Source organism: Callorhinus ursinus, unplaced genomic scaffold (genome assembly GCF_003265705.2).
Source record: "Callorhinus ursinus isolate GAN/ISIS: 27379988/994484 unplaced genomic scaffold, GSC_fseal_2.0 scaffold15, whole genome shotgun sequence".
NCBI lineage: Eukaryota > Metazoa > Chordata > Mammalia > Carnivora > Otariidae > Callorhinus > Callorhinus ursinus.
Window position 1 is genome coordinate 29598119 of NW_027397077.1, and position 25733 is coordinate 29623851.

Here is a 25733-nt window from a genome sequence, read left to right on the forward strand (position 1 = left end):
TTTCTTTCTTTCTTTCTTTTTTCTTTCTTTCTTCCTTCCTTCCTTCCTTCCTTCCTTCCTTCCTTCCTTCCTTCCTTCCTTCCTTTCTTTCTTTTTCTTCTTTCTACTTCCCTTCCTCCTTCCCTCCTTCCGTCCATCCTTTCCTGTCTTCCTCACACTCTCCCTATGGCTCCCTTTCTCTCTCTGTGTGTGTGTCTGAATGTCTCTCTCTCTTTCTTTTTTATTCTTTTGTTTTTTTGATCCTAGAGGCCAAAATTCAAAGTAATCTTATAGCAAGACTTAAATCTGTTATAAAGATCAACCATTTTATTTTGTCAGCTGAGATAATAGAATTCTTGATAAGGCTCTCTTTGAGCACACAAAACCAGACAGTGTTAACTCTGGAGGCAGGGGGGGCGGGGCGGATTGTTAGAGACCAGCCCCTTCTTCCTACAGGAGAACACTTTGTCCTAAGAGATGCAATGACCTGCTCAAGGTCGCCAAATTAGTTACAAAAAAGGGATTAGAATTCAGGTTTCCAGTCCACACAGGAGTTCCCTTTTGATGTGCATTTGTATGTTTAGCAGGTCATCTTGTCTGTGCTACATGAATCCCAATGAGTAAGATTTCTCAGATTAAAAACAAGAAATAACCAAAGATGTATTTGTTTTGTACACACAACCTAATTATACCTGTAAAAATAATAGCATCTGTTTAAGTGCAGGTAATAGTTTAATATAGCTGTCAAAATTTGTTAGCAGCATTTTCAACGCTTTGGATGGCTCTTACAGCTACTGTATTTCACTTCTGTGGTCCTTAAAGTGTTACATGGGTTTTTTGGTTTTGTTTTTTTGGGGGGGATTTGGATTAAAAGTAAATATGAGATGACTTTGGAATAATGACAGAGTGACCTTGGGAAGTTACCTACTCTCTGTGAACCTCAGTTCCTCATTTGTAAAGCGTTTGTGACATTAGTCACTTTAGCTTAGTAATGTAAGTAATGATAAATGGGACAGTATCTGTGAGGTACATAGCTCTGGGCCTGGCTCATAGTGGCTTTTCAGGCTGTCATAAACTGTGTCTTTTTTTTTTTTTTTAAAGATTTTATTTATTTATTTCAGAGAGAGAATGAGAGATAGAGAGCATGAGAGGGAAGAGGGTCAGAGGGAGAAGCAGACTCCCCGCCGAGCAGGGAGCCCGATGTGGGACTCGATCCTGGGACTCCAGGATCATGACCTGAGCCGAAGGCAGTCGCTTAACCAACTGAGCCACCCAGGCACCCTGTCATAAACTGTGTCTTAAACAAAATTTATTTCTGTCAGTTCTGGAGGCTTGGAAGTCCAAGATCAAGGTGCCAGCAAAATCGGTTTCTGGCAAGAATGGTATTCCTGGAAAACAGACCCTCCTTTCTCACCATGTCTTCACATGGCCTTTCCTCATAGGGCCTTTCCTCTGTGCTTTCACAGATGGAGAGAGGGAGAAGGATCTCTCTTTCTCTTTTCAACACACCACTAATCCTGCCCTGACGGTCTCACCCTGTTTAAAGAAAAGAGTATTGTGACACTTGTTAAAATGGTGAGGCCGCCTTTATTCAGGACTATCCGGATAATAGAGGGAGGGGCACTGCCTTGGGGTTTTGCAATAGGGGAGAGAGATTGGGCTCAACTCTGAACACAACAAGGAATGGTGGAATGTTTATAGTAATGTTGCTGGATGGGAGTCATGGGAGGGAAAATTACTAAGAGAGAACATCTGGGGTAAGGGGGCATTCTGGTTGAATTGATCTAGCAGGATTCTTGTTGAAGGCAGGCCATGTGACCAGATACCACCTGGGGGGTGTGGGGGATGAAGAACCCAGTTGTCAGTCAGCGTGTTTGGATTTTGAGGGTGGAGAATTCTGGCTTAACTGATTTATCAGGTTTCTTACTAAAATCGGACAGGGCAGGGATGGACAGGGTAGTGTAAAAGTTGGGGCCTTCTTAGAGAGAGGACTCAGACAAAGGAGACTAAGGTTTGGTCAAGGAGAGACTGTTACCCTTCATGACCTAATCTAAGCCGCATTACTTCCGCAAGGCCCTGTCTGCAAATACCATCACACTGAGGGGCAGGGCTTCAACATGTGAACTTTTGGGGGACACAAAAATTCAGTCCGTCGTGATTAGTACATGTTCATTATTGGTAAGTGTTCATTTTAAGATTATCATCATGTTGGTATTGTAGCTGGACTCTAGCTCAAAATTAACCCTTAGCACTGCCTAGCTATTTGGAAGGGTTTTTTTTTTTTCCATCCCCACATGTGTTATGGTCGTTCTCATGCTTTGTTTACAAGGTTGGCATTTTGGTGAGCTTCCTTGGGTAGTTTGTCACGTAACAGACGGTGCAATGCAACCGGAGTGGAGTGCGTGTCTGAAAACCATAACAACCGCAAGTTGATCTATTTATATGATAATAGTACAGTTAAAAATAAATAGGCACCCATCCTCCTGAAAAACAGAATACAATTTCAGGAAGCCAGTGAGTTCATTAATTTCTCTTAACGATCTAACAAATAACATTTCACATATCATAGTCTTCCACCGGGAACCCTAAAAAAGAAAATTAAGCTTTTTGTGTCTCAGCCTGGATTCCATTGGTATGATATGTAGCAGTCCTACTCACAACAGAGAGACATTAGAGAGAGGTAATACAGGGGAAAGGATGGGAAGGGGGGGCAGCGGGGGAACACCTCAAAATAACATTTGGAAAGAACTGTAAGACAGTCCCCCTTTCCCCAAATGTAAAGCTTTTGATCTGAATCAGATGGTGTGTATATTTCACCGAGTTCTTAAAGAGAGATCTTGTGACACTGGGGCTCAAATTGGTCCTTTACTTGACAAAATTGACATCTCTTTGGTCATTATCCTCTATATTAGAAGTTTATCTGTGATTTTTACTCCATTCAAAGCGTCAGATTATTATATAGGATTTCATTAAATGCTCAGTTACCTTTCAAAATTATGGTCCTCAATCTGCAATATGCCTACAAGTCACCTAAGAATCCCCTTAGCATGCAGGGCAGGACGTGACTTTGTGCATTTCTAACCAGCTCTCAGGGGATGGCTACCACACTGGGGTCTGCAGACCTCCTCTGAGCAGCACTGCTCTTAGAACTTTCTGCGGCAATGAATATTCTGTATTTGGGCTGTCTGATAAGTAGTTACCAGCCACATGTGACTTTTAAGCACTTTGAAAAGTAGTCAGTGTGAATGAGGAATTGAGTTTTTAATTTTATTACATTTAAATTTAAATAGCCACATATGGCTAGTGTTATCCTATTTGACTCCCCAGTTCTAGGGTCAATAAGAATAATTTTAGCTATCACCCTGCCAGTGTCCTCTCCCCCACGGTAGTCCTCTAAGGGGTTCCCATTGCATTCGTAGAAAGTAAAGGCAGAGCTAGTCTGTAGGCTCAGTGTGGTCTGGCAGGCACCACAAATCTTGCTGCTTCTTATAATCTGCTCCTTCAGCCCAGTTGCTGTCATCACCCTGGGCTTCCTGTGCTGCCTTTCTCTCTGTAGGCTCCTTCTGCAGCATGATTTATGACGTCACTTTCCTACTCCCTGGAACTCAACCCCTCTCCTCTCTTCCGGAGTTCACTTATACTGTTGGGGGTTTCAGTTCAGAGACACTTACCTTGCAATTCCTGGCAAGGCCAAGCATCCATAGTTTGGATGTTCTCTCCTTCATAGCCCTTGTTGTAGCAAAGATTCTCTGTGCTTTTGTGTGGTCATTTGACTAATATCTGCCTCCCTACTCGGCTGAAATTCCATGAAGAAAGGGATTGTGTCTTTCTGTTTATCATTATATTCCCAGAAATCAGCATAGGAAATGGCACATAGAAGGTGCTGAACATTTATTTGCTGAATAATAATGTTTAATATATATTAATACACACATGCACTTACTTGGGGTACTTGTTAAAAATGCGAATTCTGGGGGGCCTGGGTGACTCAGTTGGTTAAGCGACTGCTTTTGGCTCAGGTCACGATCCTGAAGTCCCAGGATCGAGTCCTGCATCAGCAGGGAGTCTGCTTCTCCCTCTGACCCTCCCCCCTCTCATGCTCTCTCTCTCTCTCTCTCAAATAAATAAAATCTTTTTTAAAAATGCGAATTTCTTTGCCCTGGCTTGGCAAATTTCAAGTCAGTAAAAAATTAGGGTGGGAAATAATAGTCCTCATTTTTATGAGGCATTTGAGCTGCTTCTGATGCAGATGTTGTCTGTGGGTTCTATTTTGAGAAATCATGTTCTGGGTAGTCCTAGAGGACAGTGAAGTTTAAGTGTGTTTAGTCTTCTTTTGATGAAGGGGCGTGAACATTGGTTACTCACTCCCTTTCAAGGATTAAAGGAGGAACCCCTCCTCCTACCCCTATGACATATTTGAGCAAAGCTGGAGCAGAGCTGAGCACAGCTAGAAAGTATTGCTTTCATAATACATCCATGTGGAGTTTCATAATGCATCCAGCAAACAACTCATATTTCAATAAAAGAAATTAGAATGCAGTATATATGGAGTGGGAGAACAGAATATGCTGGTGAATTGACTAAAACTATCATGTAATTGCTTGAAAATTGCTGCTATTAATAGTATACTAACAAGTTGTGCTGTAATATGAAAAGAGAAAAAGTAAGTTATGCCCAAGTTAAAGGGAACACACATTGGCCAGCGAAGGTCATTTGCATTATGGATGCAAATCAGCATGAAGCTGGAAGCCAAGTGAAGGTGATGGAAGGAACAAAGGAAAAATTCCAACATATTTGGACACCCAGCCCAAAGGAAGGTGGTCCCTCTCACACTGCAGGAGGGATGAGAAGTAAAAGCCTCACTATTCTACCTTCCTGCCTACATTTCTCTGATTAGAAAAAACAATGTCTTAGAGGAACTAGAATTTACTTTTTTTTCAGAAGGAGGTGAGGCATATGAAAGAAAGTTGACCCTATTAATAGGACGGTGCTTCCTTTGGTTTATTCAGCACATCTAATCATTCCACGTTTATCAGAAGCATCGCATAATGGTCAAAAGCATTCTCTCTAAAGCTAGACTGCCAGGAAAGGGGGTAGGGGAATGGGTTAGCCTGGTGATGGGTATTAAAAAGGGCACGTTCTTCATGGAGCACTGGGTGTTATATGCAAACAGTGAATCACGGAACACTACATCAAAAACTAATGACGTAAGGTATGGTGATTAACATAACATAATAAAAATAAATAAATAAATAAAAAATAAAGCCAGACTGCCTAGGTTCAAATCCTCCTCTCACCATTTAATAGCATTACCAGTGGGGAGGATTGCTTAAGGATTTGAATGTTTCCATTTTCTTATCTATAAAACTGAGATAATAATAATTATAATAATACCTATTCCATGGGTTATGGCAAGGAACAAATGATCACTACATTTAAGAAGCTTAGGATAGTGATGGTTTTGTACATCCTACATTAGTGTTAACTTTTTGTTTGTTTTTGTCTTTGAGTGCAGTTTTGAGGTAGTCTTCAGGTGAAAATCTTCACATCAATAGACCTTATATTCTAGTGAGAGGAGATAAAGCGGTAAACAATACACATAGTACATCAGTAATTTGTAATAAAAATATACAAACCAGTAAGTAATAGAGCATATTCTCAAATGACACATGCTCTATGGAAAGAGCGACATTAGAAAAAAGAGCTGGCTTGGTAACGAAGAGGGTTTTGCAATAGAGATGTATTTAATTCTCACAGCAGGCCCATGAGGTACCTATTGTTATTCCCCCAAACACAGAGAGATTCAGCAGTGTCCCCAAGGTCACCAGCTAGTATGTGAATTCTGACTCCAGAAACCATGGTCATTGTCACCTGGTGGGCCATGGTGCATCTCACAGAGATTTGCCATTTGGAGGAGGTAGAATGACCAATGCGCATCAGGAGGGAAAGCATTCCAGGTGGAAGGGACAACAAGGTGGGGCCATCATGGCATGTTGGAAGAAGTAAGGGGAGTCTGTTTTGACCAGAGTCAAGTTAAAGGGGGGGTATAGTTGGGCCAGATAGATAATGAGATGATGCAATTCATGGAGATTATTGTAGGAATTTGGAGATGTGAGTTGTTGTGATCTTTTAAATTGTTTTTAACAAATAATTATCATAGGAAAATATTCAAATATACTAAGTGTAAGTAAAAAGGGCACATGATAATATAAGCAATATAATTCTAGAAAATAAATTCTAGACAGAAATACAATAACGTAGTAACAGTAATAAATATCCTGTGTTTAGAACATGGCTGGCTTTTATCTTCTTTGCACCATTCAGTGTTTTACAAATTATATAAAATAGTGTGTATCCCGATTGCAGTCAAAGAAATAGAAAATTCTAAAATATAGGTGGTAACTAAGCAACTCGAAGTGAAATGTTAACATCTGGTAATTTACTTATCAAACACTTAATCACTTTAGGCAATATGTATACATTACTAATGGTCACGAAGGGAAACTTTTCAGTGAGTCAAGGCAACCTTATTTAAGTGATAGAAATAAGTTTCCTTCACTCAGTTACAAACAAATACTTTGCCTGTCTTATCTGGACAAATAGATTAATGCAGACCTGACTTCAGGACAGACATACTTCACTCCCTCTATTATCAGAGGTATTTTTGTGTCTTGTTTATAAACCTGGGATTAAAACTTGTTCATTTTAAATTTAGTAGAGTTTTAGACAGTCTGTTATATTTCATGTGAAGTTTGGGAGATTATAAATTTAGTCTGAATTGATAAAATATTTTGTCCCATAGGAAAACTGTTATAATTCTATTATATCTTTGAAATGTGAATTTCATGTTGGGATTTGGATAAACTATAATTACGTTATAATGATACTCACTTTTACAAGAAAATTATATGAATAGAAGAAGATTTAAGCATCTACTTTGCATATGCTTTTATAATTGTTCTCTTTCTAGACTGAATTCTTCTTTTTATACACATTATATTATTATATATATTATAGTAATTATACACATAATTATTATTATTATTGTATTCTTTCTATACACATTACAGAATTGCTGAGTGTTTCAGTTTGAATAAAAGGAACTTGCATTTTAAAAATATATTTTCTCTATTTCCTGTCCTTTAAATTCAAATAAGTGATGATATATACATTAAGAATCTCTCTGCGGTCAGAGGCTAATAACTCAATTCAGATTATATTAAGGAATCGGTAATTATCAACACATAAAAAAAATGCAAAGCTAGATTTTTCTTCAGGTGTAGTTGGGCCCAGTACTGGGCCACATCTTCAGAATTTGTTTCCCTCTGTCTCTTGACTCTACTTTCAACTTTGTTGAATTAAGTGTTGGTAATTCTGGGCTTCTCTTATGTGGGCAAGATGTCTGCATAGCCTCAACTTCCCATTCTTCTAGTAAAAGACTAGGAGGAAACAGTAAAATTATTTTTTGGTAGGTCTTCCAAAAGTTCTGAAATGTTTTCTCCTTGGCCCTTCTAAAATCATGCATCCATGGTGCAGATCAAATCACAGCACCCAGAGGAATGCCAAAACCTGATTTACCCCAGCACTTCTTGCTAAACTGTGTGGACTGAAGGCGGGTGTCCACTTGAAAATCAGGGAAACAAATGCTGGAGGGGTAAGCATCAAACATCCACAGTATAAGCATTGCTAGAGAGGTCTTTAATAAGTGTAATAGTCAGTTTTTGCTGTCTAACAACCAACCTCAAAAATCTCATTGGCTTACAGCAACAAATATTTTTTCTGGTTTCCAAGTCTGTGGGTTAGCCCTACATGTCTCCAATTAATTAGTTAATAGCTGTGTGAGGCATATTTCTCTAATGGTAAACAATGTAAAAAAAAAAGTGAGAATTATGAAATGCCTTCTATGGCTTCAACTTATAGCTCAGACTTGGTCACTTTAGACCACATCCTATTGGGCAAAGCAAGTCAGATGTCTAAACCCAACATCAGTTGAGTGAGGAAGTATACTCTACTCACATTGCAAGGTCATATGACAAACGGCATAGAATCTATAATTCTAATATAGGACAGGAATGAAAAATTGAGAGCAATGATCCAATTTACCAGAGTGTGTTTCTAGAGCTTACTTGATGACAAAGTCAGCTATCAGAAGATTTTTCTCCATTTCTCTTTGTAGAGTTTATTTTTAAGATCCAAGAAAGTAAATTTCTGTTCAAATTAAATTACACACTAATATTGGTATGTAATTTGTTTTATAATAGTAACAATGCAATAACAAATTTAATTCATGTTTAAAATTATTAAGGCATTTTCCCATATTACAGTTTTTGAGTACCAAACTTTATTGAAATCTTTATAGTAGTTCTGGAAAAATTCAGATGTCAATTTTCAGTTTCCAGTTGAGGTTTTTATAATACCTTTGATTTATTTCCTTGGAGTATATTTTCTAAAGCCCACAAAGGAAAGTTAGGTCAAATCACCATTAATTCTGAGTATATGGGGGTTTGATTGGTTTAGTGTCATAACTGTAATATGAGCTAAGTGTATTTTTTTGCAGTAATTTGGTAAATCATCTCAGTAGATTATAGCAAATTACCCATCTTTGTTCTGCCTGATAGATAGTATGTTCTAGATGAGCAATTAGCCATTAGTTATACAGCATTGCAGCTTGTTTGACAAATACCTTTAAGATCACCATTTCTCTCTCTCTTTGTGGATAAATTGGCAACATGCTTCATATAGGTCTTTATTGTACTGTTTTTATGTAGTTCCAGGCTGCTGGTCCAAAGGGTATTTGTACATAGTCATACATGTGTGTAATGCCATCTTTTAAGAGGGCAGTTTTCATTGAGCATTATACTCGGTAATACTGATATAATGCATTATCTTTTTCTTTGAATCATCCTTATTTAATTTTTCCATTTAGGCTATCCTTCCCAACTTTGACAATTTAAGAATTCTACTTCATGACTTTGCAAATAATGGTTGCCCATGTGTAATTAGTATGTTTGGAATATTGGTGACTGTGTCATTGACTGAAATGCCAATGTGCCACATGGTGTTCCTCTGAAGCAGGATTTTTCAACCTGGGCACTAGTGACATTCTAGGCCAGTAGATTCTTTGGTGGGGGGACCATCGTCCATCCCGTGCACTATGGGATGTGTAATAGCACCTCTTGGCCTCTGCCCACTAGATACTAGTAGCATTTTCCTCTGTCCCAGGTTGTGACAACCAAAATTATCTTCAGTCATAGCCAAATGTCCTTGGAGGGGCAAGATGATTCCCACTGAGTATTACTGCTTTAGGGTATTTTGTAATGAATGGTGACATATATGATAGCAACCCTCTCCCTCTGCCTGCTAATCTTACCTAAAATTGTTGGTCAGAAATTTGACAAAGAAATGAGGAAAAATTGAAACTAATGTCTCCTATAACATAAGACTGTGAATTTGAGAAATACTCAATTACATATTAGGAAAACATGTTCATATCCTTTTTTAAAAAGAATTATTTGAGAGAGAAAAAGAGAGTGAGAGAGAGAGAGCATGAGCAGGAGCAGAGGGAAAGGGAGAACCAGATTCCCTGATGAGTGTGGAGCCTGATGGGGGCTCGATCCCAGGACTCTGAGATCATGACCTGAGCCGAAGGCAGACACTTAACAGACTGAGGAACCCAGGTGCCCCTGGTCATATCCTTTTATTCAGGTTTTTCATGTAAAGCTTTATAAGATAGTTAAGTTCGGGTCTACCAGGTCTCTCTGTTCCTTTTCTTAGAAACACTTCCCTTCCCCTATTGTTATTGTTGTTATTATTGTTCCTTTAATAGCTATTAATTTAAAAGACTGCATTTATTCATTGTCTTTGCTGTGCAAAATATTTTAAAACAGATGCTACTGTAAGTGAACTCCATTATGTCTCCAAAACTTACTCTGAGTAGGCAGTTTCAGAAAATTAGAAGGGTCTGGGGAGTAAGAATCCTTTACATTTGGAGAGAGAATGATTTTGGACTAATTGAACATAGTTATTAAATGATCTCACTCTTTTAGTGTACCTGTCAGCAGGCCTAACAGATGAGGTTTCAAGATGTCATTTTCACTGCAAGAATACTTTGCCTTCTAAGTTCACAAGTTTTAGAATCTAAGACAATTTCATGGGTCTTACATTCTAGGGAAAAATACAGTCCAACAGAAAGAATGTGGATTTTGATTAAATAGTAATTAGATTCCAGTTCTGGTCCCTATCTACTTGCTGTGCAACTTTGGCCAAGTTGTTAGAAATCTCTGAATCACTGTTTCCTCATCTGTAAATGGAGGAAATACATTTTAATGGTGGAGACTGGGGCAAGGGCGAGTTGGTGATGGGAAGGTGAATATATCTTGAAAGACTTGGCTGCTTTTAGTCTCTACATTTCCTTTTATCCCGTTCTTCAAGTTTAGCACCAACTGTTTCACTGAAAACTGTTCTCGGAATCACCAAAAACCTACTTACTGATAAATCCAGAGGACACTTGATCCTTTTCTTGATCAACTGTGCCTTTGCTTTAAACAAAGGATCGGCAAACACTTTCTATGAAGAGCCAGATAGTAGATATGTTTGATTTTGTGGGATAGAGGGTATCTGTCTCAACTAAACTCTGCTATCATAGGTAAAAGTGACCACAGACCATATATAAATAGATGGATGCAGCTGTGTTCCAATAATACTTTATTTACAATGGCAGGTAGTGGGCTGGATTTGGCTCACACATGTAGTTTGCTGACCCTTACCCTAAACTCCTCGTTGGTTTCCTATTGCACTTGGTGGCCTTCACCTTTTTGCCTACAAGGATTCATTTACTGTCATTGACCACTCCTTCTCTGTCTCCTTCTTGGGTTTTCTTTTCCTGCTCACACATTAATTGTCTAAATTAAGATAGTGCCAGTTGGGAAGAAGAAGTAGGTATATTTCCAAATGAGACCATCATTTCTATCTCAAGCCTTTACCGTCTGGATGAAGGCCAAATCTCAACAAGGCACGCAAGGCCCTTTGTTATTTGATTTTTCCTCACTTCTTCTTGCAAGAGTTTTCCTTCATCTTTTCTCCTGAATGGGTTGTATTCATTCTTTATATTCCACCTAATTAGCTTCTTCCCTCAGTAGACTTCTTTAAATCCCCACTCAAGATTGAATTAGAAGCTTTGTCTACATGTTTTCTTTGAACACTATCTTTATTTCTACCTTAGCATTCCTTTTTTTTTTTTTAAATAGACTCCATCTGGAGCTTGAACTTACAACCCTGAGATCAAGACCTGAGCTGAGATCAAGAGTCACACACTTAACTGACTGAGGCACCTAGCCACCCCCTACCTTAGCATTTCTTATATTGTCCTGTGATTAGTCTGTTTACATTATTTTTTGTTTTGTTTTGTTTTCTGAGCCAGAATGACTAACAATAAACAATGGTGCCAACACCAAATGCTGAGAAGAATGCAGAGGAACCTAGAGCATTCATGCATTGCTAGTGCAGATGTAAAATGATATGGCCACTCTAGAAAACAACTTGGCAGGTTCTTAAATACATAAATGAAACTACCATATGACCCAGCAAGTGCACTTTTGAGCATTTATTCCAGATAATGAAAATTTAGGTTCATACAAAAACCTGTACATGAATGTTTATAGCAGTTTTATTCCTAGTAGTCAAAAACTGGAAATAACCCAGATGTCTTTCAAAAGGTGAATGATTAAACAAACAGTAGTACAGCCATATTATTGGTACACATACAACCTCCATGACTTTCCAGGGAAACATGCTTAGTTAAAAAGCAATCCCAAGGGCGCCTGGGTGGCTCAGTTGGTTAAGTGACTGCCTTCGGCTCAGGTCATGATCCTGGAGTCCCGGGATCGAGTCCCGCATCGGGCTCCCTGCTCAGCAGGGAGTCTGCTTCTCCCTCTGACCCTCTTCCCTCTTGTGCTCTCTATCTCTAATTCTCTCTCTCAAATAAATAAATAAAATCTTTAAAAAAAAAGCAATTCCAAAAGATTACATACTTCATTATCCATTTTTATATATCCACTTATGTATTATCTATACATGTATTTGTTATAGATATATAACAATATGTTATAGATATACTATATATTATATAGATGTATAATAGGTACATAATATAATTGATTACAGTATTTGTATATTATCTATAATGTGTCTATATATTACATATATGATGCTATATGTCCATTTATATAGCATTGAAATGACAAAATTATAGAAATGGAGTGGGAGAGAGAAGGAAGATGTAAGTGGGTTACAGATGTGGTTGGATGTATAAAGCATCCTTCTGTTGATGGAAATGTTCTGTATCTTGACTGTATCAATGTCAGTATTCTGGTTGTGATATTGTAGCACAGTAAGATGTTGCCACTGAAGGAAATTGAGTAAAGAGTACATGGGAGTTCTCTGTGTTATTTCTTATAACTGCATATGTATTTAAAATTATCTAAAAATATTTAAAATATCAACTTGGTCTCTTCCATGATAGAGTTGAGGTTAGACTGTTATGGAGAGGAAGGGAAAGGGTACCATATGCCTTTTTTTTGGAGACCAAACTGCTGTGGAAAGCATCAAAGGGAAGTAATTTTTGAGTTGGGTCTTAAAGTTAGAGGAAATATTGCACGAAGAAACAGGAGAAGAATGTTCTGCCAAGGTGATGGAATGTCAAAAGTCAAGACTATGAAACCCTGGGCAGGCCACGAAACAGTGCATTTTCTGGAAAACATTCTGTGATTCATGTCTCTATTCTCCACAGGAAAGCCTCACTCATATATGATGCTCAGTAAAGGTTTGTGGGTGGTCAGATGACAAGCTGGACTTATTTTAGAGCAGGCATATATTTTTGATTAATCTTAATGTATTCATCAATTAAGATAATCTAAAACACATTGACCTTTAATCGCAGTACTCTGGGTGAACATTCACAGATGTATGTATGGCCAGTCAGTCTCCCCTCCATCAGTACCCAATGCACTGCACGGAGAAGGCCTCCATAAATAATTCTCACATGAAAGAATAAACCTATGAATGTTGCAAGTAGGTGGCACTGGATAGAAGGCAGAGAGTAAATAATTTGCCAACCTCAATAACGTATGTATGCAAGGCATAAAATAGATTTTAAGTACTACTTGTTTATAACAAAATAATTACCTTTTAATCATAAAATGTATAAGCAACTAGAATATTAAGCAAATGAGAAATACAATAAAGAAAAATGATCATGCAAATCTTAAACTCTGAGTTAGGCCCTATAATAACATTCCATTTTAACTAAGGCAGTCAGGCAATATTCATCCTTTTCTCTTGACATTCATTCATTCATGCATTCAAAAAATAGCTGCAGAATGCTATTTATGCATAAAGCACTAATGCAGGCTTTCATTACCCTTCTGGTTAAAATCTGAAAACTTGGTATAGGCTATGCATATATTTACATAAACACAGGATTATGAATACATATATGCATGCACATACATGCATCCAGTTTCTTCACAAAATTGTCTGTTCAGGATGGGATTGTTTTCTCAACACCTGCAATTAGCATGACTCCTATGTGGTATATTCTTTGGTTGCATCTTGCAAAATGGCCTTGAATTTCAAGCTAAATTCTTTTAAAAGCTCTCAACATATTTATGCTGGGAATAAAGTTTATGGAAGAAAAATAGCATTTGAAAAGTATTTTTACTGCAGTGTGACCAAAATCTAGGAAAAGAAAAAAGAGGAAAGCTGGATTTACTTGCAGATCCATTCTACTTCAATCTCAGTAGAGGAATTTAGAGATACAATTTATGGAGAATATACACAGTTGTGCAGGTCCCTAGAGGGGTAGAACCAACTTCCCATTTCATTGGGGGGAACCATCTGTCCCTGCCCTATGGGCAGAGCCAGTTTCTTTTCCAGATGTCTCCCTGCTATTTCATGCCCCATGAACCTTGGCTGCATCCATTCAACTTTAAGGCAAAAAGATTAAATCTAGTTAAATATCTTTTGCTATATTTCCCAAAAGCATATTCTGAGAAAACAATGCATATCATATATTCATAACCTATTAAAGAATTTGTCACAGATTAGTTAGTTGCTGATTAAATGTTTTCTAAGAATGAAAGAATGTATTATAACTATATAAATACAGATGATTTGTCAAAATCCACAAATGAAGTGGGAAATAATCACTGTTTATAGACATTGAAAATACTGTGTAGCTATTGACAACTTCTTGGTAATTCACAGGTCTCTCAGGTCTCAGGAAATAATAAGGGAGTACCTACAGTATGGTTCTGATTTGGGGTGATTTGAAAAATGAGAATGTTCTGGGGTGCCTGGGTGGCTCAGTTGGTTAAGCGACTGCCTTCGGCTCAGGTCATGATCCTGGAGTCCCGGGATCGAGTCCCACATCGGGCTCCCTGCTCAGCAGGGAGTCTGCTTCTCCCTCTGACCCTCTTCCCTCTCGTGCTCTCTATCTCTCATTCTCTCTCTCTCAAATAAATAAATAAAATCTTTAAAAAAAATAAAAAGAAAAAAAAAGAAAAATGAGAATGTTCTATCATTGGATAGATGAAGTAGTGGGACTCTATGTCTAATGTCAAATAGTTCTGCCAACTAGCTGTAGTCTCTCTGAAAAGAGAAATAATAGTTTCCTTAAAAGTTTTTAGTGAAATTCAAGGGAAACAAAGCAAGTAATGCACTTGCTTAAATTCTTATCACATTGTAGGGCGCCTGGGTGGCCCAGTTGGTTGAGCGACTGCCTTTGGCTCAGGTCATGATCCTGGAGTCCCGGGATCGAGTCCCACATCAGGCTCCCAGCTCAGCAGGGAGTCTGCTTCTCCCTCTGACCCTCTTCCCTCTCGTGCTTTCTATCTTTCATTCTCTCTCTCTCAAATAAATAAATAAAATCTTTAAAAAAAATTCTTATCACATTGTAGAATCTTTTGTTGTAGATATGTAGAAATCATAAAATAAAAAATAAAAATAAGTGTCCATCTCGGAGCATATTACAATTTTATTTTTAGTAATTTTTTATAAAATAAATTTTTGCTAATGGTTATCATTTTTGCAGCGGTCTGCTGCTCTAGAGATGTAATAGTAACTATATAATTGGAAAAAAAAAAAAAAGACAGTATTGGTTGTGGCCTTTTCTATGGCTGTTTCTTTGCTCCAATCTCGAGACCCATGAAGAGTAAGAATAAGGAGCAAATAAAATCTCTAAAGTATCAGTGTCATTAGCTCGAAGGTTTTCTGTTTTCATATATCCCTTCAGCACCCTAACTGATCAGTGCTAGGGAAGGGGTCATGGTTGGGAAATGGATTATTTTTATGAGTGTGGGGAGAAATTCATTTGAATTAAGCTATATAGCAGACTGATGAAAGAAATTCCTTGAATATGTGTATATTTACTGTATATATATTTTGAACCATTCTTTTCTCTTTTCTTAATTTTAAAAGGAATGGTAAATGATCATGCTGTGTTCTCTTTATTTCTTGTTCTAATCTTACCCTTTCTCACTTCTAACTTCCCACCACCCCATCACCATAAGCACACACGTACACACACATACACACACAAAGGAGTCAGACTTTGTTACCATTGTCCAAGAAGGGAGTCAGTTATCACAACTTCTTTTCTTTTTATTGCAGTACTAGTTATTTAAAATTTCTGTTGGAACCAGAGAGATTACTTTATTCTAGGATCTCCCCTAAGACAAAAACCTGGTAACCATAGCAGCCTTGCCATCCAATCTCTTGAATCCACAACAAAATGCAGCTAGAAATGCTTAGCACAGTCTCCCAAGGCAAACATCGCTGTGATGAGTGACAAACTGAAACAATAGGAACTGCTCCTGTTGCCATGGAAACAGGCCTTTCCATCTGAGCAGCTCCCATCCAGGATTCACACTCTAAAGCTTTGCAAAGGAATGCTGGTCTTAACTTCCCTACTGGTTAGCACTCACCAGCCGACTAACACTGCCTAGACAGAAAGTATGTAAGATCATTTAGAAAGGGGAAAGGTTGAACTCCTTCAGCTTACTGTCATTGAAGAGGTATTTACAGCTGATGGTGTGCACCTTCAGATTTTATTTTTTAGTGTGTCAGACAGTAGCAGCTCCTTCCCTCCTTTCCTTCTAACTTCCCAGTATTACTGTTGTGAGTTGCAAGGAGCACTAGAGCAAACACCATCAAATGAGTAGAGTGAGACATGTGGAAGGCAGCCTTGGTATTAATTAGGCAACTTTGAAGGCAAGGCAGTGTGGAATGTGAAATGCAGCAAGTAGTAATTACTAGCCTTAATAAGACCATCAAACTTTAAGTTAGGAACTCAGGTGGTTTAAAGCCTGCAGGAGAGGCAATGAAAACATTTGTCCTTAACACACCTCCAAATAGTATGGAATAATACTAGAAAAAAAATCCGTGTGTTTTGTTTTGATCTTTTTTTCCAACCTTATTTCTTGCTGTTTTTCTGAACACACTCTGAGCTCACTACTCTTCAAAAATGCCCAGGCTTTGCTGCCTTTATTCCATTATTTATGCTCTTTTATCACCAAAAATGCCAACCCTCCTGAAAAAAATATTGTTAAAATGTTACTTTTCTTTTAATGCCACTCTCAAAAGGTTGCTTCTTTATGAATGATCCTTGATACCCTCACTTGAGTGTGCTCTCCCCTGACTTTCTTGTAGCTCCTCAGATTTCACCTTGAAGTTCCAGAGTAAACTATATTGCACACAATGGGGAGACACGGAGAGAGAAAGAAAGAGAGAAATCAGCAGAGGGAAGCTGAAGAAAAACCCACCATGTAAATTGTGTGGGTGATTCTGCCTACCATTTCAGCTGATAAGTGTATGGACCAAAGGAGGCGGAGATATGGGGTATCTGTTGCTCCCTAAAGTGATCAGGTTTCCTGCATGTGTAGCTTGGTTTGACTGTTCACCCTGTTGTATTTAATTCTAGTATTTAAGATAAATATATGTATCTTATATATTATATATATATGTGTGTATGGAGAGAGAGATAAAGATATATACACAGGGAAAGGAAATATAAACATTGCACTTTAAAAGCACTGTATTGTTAAGTGGAAAATGCAATGTCTTAAATGAAACTGTATTTAAAACTGGCACCATAAAAAAATACATAAAAAATAGATATATCTGTATATTTATATTTATAGTTTACTACATGGCTCTCAAACTCAATGTAAATTGCACATAAAGTGTTCAGCTGAAAAACAGTGATTTTTGTGGTGGTCATTATTGTTCTTCCTGATGTTGGCTACTTTGGACTCGATCCTGATTTACCTTTGAAGCAAGCTGTTTTCAGGTTTTGGAGTTATTAAAAGACCTCTGAAAATATTTGAACCTTGAATTAAAATATACTGACTTCAAAATACAGTAGGTTGAAAATTTAAAAAGTCAATATTTAATTAAATACATGAACTCCTTTTTAAACTGTAAAATTAACATTTGTACTCAATTTTCAAATTGAAAATAATTTTGTAATGCATTTTTATCTCTTTGCAACAATTTCTGAATATGTGTGATCCAAAAAAAAAATCCAAAGAAAATTTGAAATTTAATTAGTCACTTGTAGCCACATTCTATCAAATGCAAAAGTGCAAATTTTCTCATTGAAAAAATTTTCTCTCAAGATATTTGGTATGGAAAGTGAATGTTTTATAACGTCTTTGATAATCTGTGGGCTAGGGATTCTAGCAGCTAGAGTCTTAGAACTCAATAAGATACCCTTGAATTGTCCTTATTGAGAGATGACACAGGAGTACCACAGTGCCTTCCCAAGGATTTTTAGGAGTAAATTTGACTCCCCTTCATTTGCATCTCACCTGATTTTGTAAGACATGACTCAGCTCCTTCTCTCTTATGATACGCTTGTGTCTCCCACTATCATTATTTGTTCACCATGACATTTTCATAGCCTTTCCTTTTCCTCTTATTTCATTCCTCCTCTTATAAATTATGTTTACTTTTTGTACTTTAGATCCAGGTTGTTAGGCTTTTATCAATGTTACTGGGTTGTAGAAGTGTACATACACTCAGGTGTGCACAAAAATCATAGCTAAATTATTTTATGTAACTTATCTAAACTTTTTCATAGATTGTTATCCTTCTAGGCAGCAGGGGAAACATTTGTTTATCAGCAATATCTGAGCACCTTCTGGTTTAACGGTACCTTCCAGGTCTAAATAGACCCTCTCTGTTAAATATTTATCCAGGTTAGAAGTCAGGTTCCTATTAGGGCTGCTTCATCACCCCCCTCCCCACCCTCACCCCTGCAGCAGCCTTTCCCAAGATGGCACCTGGAGGTAAGTGAAAGATATTTATTGTGTTTCATGTAGGAAAAGCTGCCTGGGGTTTACTTACCACTGATCTCTTTTCAGGATGACTCATCCGGTATTTGTGTGTTCACTGGTGGTGTCCATGGGGTACAGTTAATTGAGCTCTATTCCTGAGCAACCGGCTCTTTCACCAGCTAGTCAAAGACCTTGAGGTCTGGTCTCTTAGCTTGGTGGTGACCTTGGGGTCTGGTCTCTTGGCTCAGTCTTGATGACTTAGTTCCACCTCAGTAATTGCTATTTTACAGATCCACCCTGAAGTCTGGCTGTGACTGTTTCTGAGCTTCATTTTCAATGACCAACCTTATTGTTCTTGGCTACAAAGCCACTGTGGCCACACTGTTCTTCACAGTGATTCTTTTGGTAATCTCCCCAGCCAGGCTCTCAATTCCTTATCTCACTATTTTCAACCTGTGATCCATATCAAATTTCTCTTTGTTTATAATATTTTTCCTTATTATATCCTTCTAAATTCAAATCCCATTTCTGTTAAAAAAAAATAAAAAAGAATGAAAAAGACACACATGCAAAACTGACTTAAGTTTTCACAGCTTCTATCCATTGAACAAGGTAACTTTTACAATGCCTTCCAGGCTCATTGTAATACATTTATTAACACTTTTACCCATAGGAATAGAATGTTACAGTTAATTTGAAAGTAAAAGACTTCTCTCCTGGACTCATCTGATTTCATCTAAGGAGAAGATGACTTACTCAAATCGGGCCAGTCATATTCTTTTTCCAGAACTGCTATAATGCAGCCCTTATTTATCAATCAGAAGTAAAAAGGAAAAATGGGTCGTTCTGCAGGGAAAAATAAAAATAGAGGTAAAGTAAGTCCTATGTTCCAGATACTTCCCATTCCCTGTTCACATCTTTTTCTGTGGCCTTGTTGTATCCTCACCCTTGGAAAATGGAAAGTACTTTGAATCTTCATAATGTTTGTTTTATTTCTATAAGCTAACTCAAGTTGATTTCTGGTATACTTAATTAAGGATTTTTATGAGCACATGTGTGGTGTTTCTTTCTTTCATGGCCAAATTACCCCACCAAAAACAATGGATATTTTGGCCTGGATTTTAAATACTTTCAAAGAAAAATGATTCTAAGATGTTAAAGGAAGGGTAATCTCAATTTGTAGTTCCAAAGTGTGACAACTCAAATCAGTTTCCTTGCATTAGAGACGAGAATCCTCCTTTGTATGAGTCTCCATGTTGCCAGTTTCATATTACCATATTGAGGAATTCAACCAGTTGCTGCAGTTGAAGCAGAAGAAAAAAATTTATTTCTCTTGGCTGACATTTGGATATTTTCTATCTGTCCCAGTGTCTTCATATCCTTCTAGGGATATGAAGTTTATGAATATCCCAGTGAATATTTTGTTACAACTATTGTTGGTATTTTTAAAGTGAAATTGCCTTGTTATTTTTTGCCTTTATTGCAGTCTTAGCAATATTTTTCTGCTTTCTTGGAACACAGGTATATGGTACCTAATGGTTTTTCCTTCCCACATCCCTTTCACTTTCTTCTGGTTGCTGCAACTCTGTTTGCCTTTAAGGAACTGTTCCTTCTCCTTTCTTGCAGTCTTGGTAAGACTGCCGATGCTGGTATTCCAGCTTGCTCTGAGAAAATCCATTGGCTCCCATTCTATAGATACTGATGTAGTTCTTGAAATTTCTGAGCCCTGATTGTGCCATTTACCCTTCAGTCTTTTTTTTAATATTTTATTTGTTTATTTGAGAGAGAGAATGAGATAGAGAGAGTACATGAGAAGGGGGAGGGTCAGAGGGAGAAGCAGACTCCCTGCTCAGCAGGGAGCCCGATGCGGGACTCGATCCCGGGACTCCAGGATCATGACCTGAGCCGAAGGCAGTCGCTTAACCAACTGAGCCACCCAGGTGCCCATTTACCCTTCAGTCTTGTGAGTTACTCCATATTCTCCCTCAAAATGCCTTCTTATTTCAAATAAAGTTCTGCCATTTGCAGATAAAGAATGCTAGGGTAAGTATTTTCCCATTAAAAAAAATAACCTGCCAACCTATGATCTTGATTTATCTTTGAGTTGGGAGCCAGATATTTTGGCTGAACTATTTTATACCTTAGAAACTTTTGTCTTCTTTAATTTAATATTCTATAACTTAGATTTTGCAGTGCTATGCATGCTTGGATTCCATTTTCAGGGTTTTAAAAAGTATTTTTTATAAATTTGTCAACATGGCAGAATTAAATGAATAAAGCTCATCCACTCTCTAATTGTCAATTTATTATTGTGTTTTAATTCTTTCTGACAACATCCAAGATGTTGAAAAGGAAAAAAAAAAAAAGGAAATATCAAAATATAATGTAAGTTTCATGACAGTGTTTGAAGTATCTAAAGAAAAATTATTTATAAGTATTAGCAAATTAAAGAAGAATCAGTGTGGTTTTCTGGTCAATACTGTTTCATATAAACATTTTTTATACATTACTCAACCTAAAACATATAGATTTATATTTATTTTCTTTCTGTTTTTGATAGTATTTCATGAGTACTAATTGAAGCCAATACAAATATTTATAGGCATCTAACACACAAAGCATTTAATTCCACTGTTTCTATAATATTTTGAAGAAAATCCCAGACATATGCATTACCTTTATAGATATTTCAGTATATATTTATTAAGGAATGTTCCTCTTCTTTTAACAAAACCACAATACCATTATCACATCTGAAAACAAAATGGGGTTTTACTAGCCTACCTACCCTCTTACTGAAGTGATTATGAATTCTTGACAAAATTTTAAGAAAAAAATTGTTTGAAAACATTAAAGAGACACCAGAAGCAGAGAAAAATAGGAAGAAATAGAACCCTTGAAAGGAAAGAAGTAAACTCGCAAAGATCCACATTTAACCAGTCTTTCCTGAAGGCATTCCCAAGTTTGTGTGGGGAAAACAACAGAGAGAAGGCTTAAATATGAGAAGAGATTCCATCTGCTTCCACACTAGGGAATAAGAGTTTTATGTTGAAGTCCTACCTAATTGGAGGGGCTTCATAAAAACTGTTTTCAGTGCAAAACTTAGAAGGGACATGTGAGGAATAAAATTTACAGTAATGGCCATGCCTGAGGATCAAGGGCAAAACCAAAATAGCCCTGCCCTAACAAGGCCTAATAAAACATTCCATAGTATTTAAGTGATCCATAGATAATTTAAATGTATGTTAGAAAAAAAAAAATTTGAGAAAGCTAAGAAAATCTATAATCTCTACAAAGTATTATCTTCTATTTAATAATAAAAAAAACTACTATACTTATGAAAAAAAATCAGGAAATCACCATATTCAAGAGAATAATAGTCAATAGAAACAGATCCAGTGGTGACTCAGATGTACAAAGGTTTTTATAATTACTTATGTTAAATAATGTACAGGAAAGGATGGTTGTAATTAGTGAAGGCCTGGGATTTTCAGGAGAGGAATAAAAAGTATAAAAATGAATTAATTAGAAATCCCAGAACTAAGAAATACAATATTTCAAATTGTTAAAGACATCACTGGCTGGGATTTTGAGCCAGATTAGACATGGTTCAATAAAAGCAGAGAGCTTAAAGAATGGTGAATAGAAAATTGATTTATTTTATGCCTGTCATAATTTGCAAAGTTTGTGAGTTTTAAATATTTAATATATAAAAATGTTCCTTTTTAAATTTGGAGGAATTTCCTCTATTTTCCCCATTTCTTTCTATGTCTTCATGAATGTTCCAGTCACCTAACCTTGAAATCTACTAGACCTGGTTCTTTTGATACACCTTCATGTGAATCATCAAGTCAGTCTCATTGCAAATTTTTCTGTTCATTCTTTCAGCTTCCTTTTTTTTTTTCTGAAACTCCCTTCCCCCCTAAAAATAAATGTGGCTCTTTTTCTAAATATGAATATAAATTGATAGGTGGATAGATGGGATTATTGGTGGAAAAATGAGTATATCAATCAACTTTCGTGATACTCATTTTTTAATTTAAATTGATTTTTTTAAGTATCTCAGTTAAATTCAACATTTCTTTTAGTACCTACAAAATTATGTTTTCCCTTGGCATTAAGTTAATAAAAAGGAAGTTCTTCTTCTTGTCCTCAGGGAACTTAGATCTCCTTGAAAGTATAAGATTTATGTGATAGACTGATTTATTGCTTATCCAACAATTCTGCCTTTCTTTCTCACTGTCAGAATCACAGCTTTTTAGCAAGAGCAATGTACCAAATATCAGATTAAATCACAACTGATCTAAGCTAATCCCCAGTTTCTGTCTTACCTATTTGCCTTGTATAACTTTTCCAATGGCACTTACAGGTGTGTGAACCCTTTCTGGCCCATAAAATGTCAAAAGAAATCTTCTGGGGTCTTCAAGCAAAGCTTTTATTTCCTAATAAGAAGCCATAGGCTGATTGGACTCCTGGGTGGCTCAGTTGGTTAAGCGTCTGACTCTCGATTTCGGCTCCAGCTGTGATCTCAGGGTTGTGAAATCAGCCCTGTGTTGGGTTCCACCCTGGGCATGGAGCCTGCTTGAGATTCTCTCTCCCTCCCTCTCTCTGCCCCTCCACCCTCAAAAAAAAAAAAAAAAGACATAGGCTGAGGAGGGGAAAGTCCTTTCCCCCCACTGTCTTCTAATTTTGAATATAATTGTGATATCTGGAGCTTGCAACTATAAGGCAACAAGCCTAAGATGAACAAAACAAAACAAAATCCGATGTGTCAATGAACATGGGTAAATAGAAAGAGTCTTAAGTTTTGATTACCTCATTAAACTTTCGAACTAGCCTTTAAGTTCCTATTTCTAGACTTCCTATAACTGAAACAACTATAGTTCTGGTTTTAGCCACTCTTAGTTGGGTTTTGTTATTTGCTGCTCCCAAATCCCTGATGAATAGAGCCTACATACATGAAATAGTTTAATGACAATGTAAAAAAACCTATAATTAAGTTATCAAAAATGAGGATAGATTATTGTAATATGGACAATATAATTTGATAAATTAGTGCCTTTTTGAGTCAGAAATACCATCATAAAAGACTTGCCTTAAACGGCAAAAGTTGTGCTGACTCTTAAGTTTTCCAAGCTGAGATAACATGAATAGTACAAGCCAAGTAAAACTCAAATCTGTTTTCCTTTTTTATATTTTTATGAAGGTTGAGTTTACCAGATAATAAAGTTCTATGCATTTAAATTACTTTTGCTTTCATTATCCCTAGTAAGTGTAGAAAAATGAGTTAATAGTGTATTTATGTTTTTAGCACAAAGTTTCTGGGTTGGAAAATGATCTGAGTCCAGTAACTTTCCAGTTGTTGAACTCCCACCTACACATCTCTGTTAAATATTTGCCAGGACTATTCTTAAATTCCACTGGAGACAAGGAATTGGAATCAGCACACTTTCTTTTCTAGCAGTATTTGATTCATGGCAACTCTTTCCTTTTGTTCAGTCGAAATATGCCCTATGCAGGTTCTTTCCTTTGACATGAGTCCAATTCTATGGAATTGGTAAGGTTTAAAGTTTAAAGATAGTTTTATTATTTCCTCCCTGATAGCTTTTCCAGTTTACTCGTCCCAATTTTGAATGACAGATTTATAGTCAAGTTTTTAAACCTTAATCATTTGTGGAATATCTTCATAGTTTTTTCCATATCAACTGAACTACCATTTATTCAATAACTTCCTAATGTGACTCATCTTTTTACTTAAATAATGCTAGTTTTACCCTAAGCAGCAATAGACATTAAATATTAGTTTGAGTTTCTAGTGATATTTTTCTAGTAGGCATTTTAATAAGTAAATATTAAAATAAAAATGTTCATGTTCAGCCTAAATAACTTGTACATCACATGTTGAGAAACGCTACATAATAGTTTCCTATCAAGATTTTTGTCTGTCTGATTTTTCCAAAGAAGACCTGAAAAACACAGAAAAAATGCTCAACATCACTCATCACCAGGGAAATACAAATCAAAACTACAGTAAGATACCACTCACACCTGTCAGAATGGCTAAAATTAACAACAAAGGAAACAACAGGTGTTGGTGAGGATGCAGAAGGGGAACCCTCTTACACTCTTGGTGGGAATGCAAACTGGTGCCGCCACTCTAGAAAACAGTATGGAAGTGCCTCAAAAAGTTAAAAATAGAACTACCCTATGACCCAGCAATTGCACCACTAAGTATTTACCCAAGGGATACAAAAATGCAGATTTGAAGGGACACATGCTCCCTGGTGATTATAGCAGCATTATCTATAATATCCAAATTATGGAAAGAGCCCAAATCAATCGACTGATGAATAGATAAAGATGTGGCACATATATACACAATGGAATATTACTTATCCATCAAAAAGAATGAAATCTTGCCATTTGCAATAACGTGGATGAAGCTAGAGTGTATTATATATACTAAGCTAAGTAAGTCAGAGAAAGACAAATACCATATGATTTTACTCATATGTGGAATTTAAGAAACAAAATAGATGAACATATGAGAAGGGGAAAAAAACAAACCAGAAAACAAATTCTTAACTATGGAGAACAAACTGAGGGTTCCTGGAGGGGAGGTGGGTGGGGGAGGCCACTAAGGAGGGCACTTGTGATGAGCACTGGGAGTTATATGTAAGTGATGAATCACTAAATTCTACTCCTGAAACCAATTTTACACTTTATGTTAACTAACTGGAATTTAAATAAAAACTAGTGAATAACTAAATAAATAAACCCTAAAAAAATAATAAAAATTGCAAAAACAATGGAAAACCTTTCTACTTTCCCTACAGACTATGTCAAAACCAGCTTTTCTGCCTGCCTGACTTCCTTCCTTCCTTCTTTCCTTCTTTCCTTCCTTCCTTCCTTCCTTTCTTCCTTCCTTTTTGTGACATGATAAATGAAACTTCATTTGACATGAAACTAAAAAGTGTAATGAGTTTGAATCTTTCCATTTAGAAATCTATTTTTTCTTTTAATTCCAGCATAGTTAACATACAGCATAATAGTGTAACATTAGTTTCAGGTATACAATATAGTGATTCAGCACTTCCATAGACACCCAGTGCTCATCACAAGTGCACTCCTTAATCCCTATCACCTGTTTCACTGCCCCCCCCCGCCCACTCACCTCCCCTGGTAACTGTTAGATTGTTCTCTATAGTTAAGTGTCTGTTTCTTGGTTTCTCTCTCTCTCTTCTGTTTTTTTCCTTTTGCTCATTTGTTTTGTTTCTTAAATTCCACATGAGTGAGATTATATGGTATTTGTCTTTCTCTGACTGACTTATTTAGCTTAGCATAGCTCTCCAGATCCATCCATGTCATTGCAAATGGCAAGATTTCACTCTTTTTTATGGCTGAGTAATATTCCATTGTGTA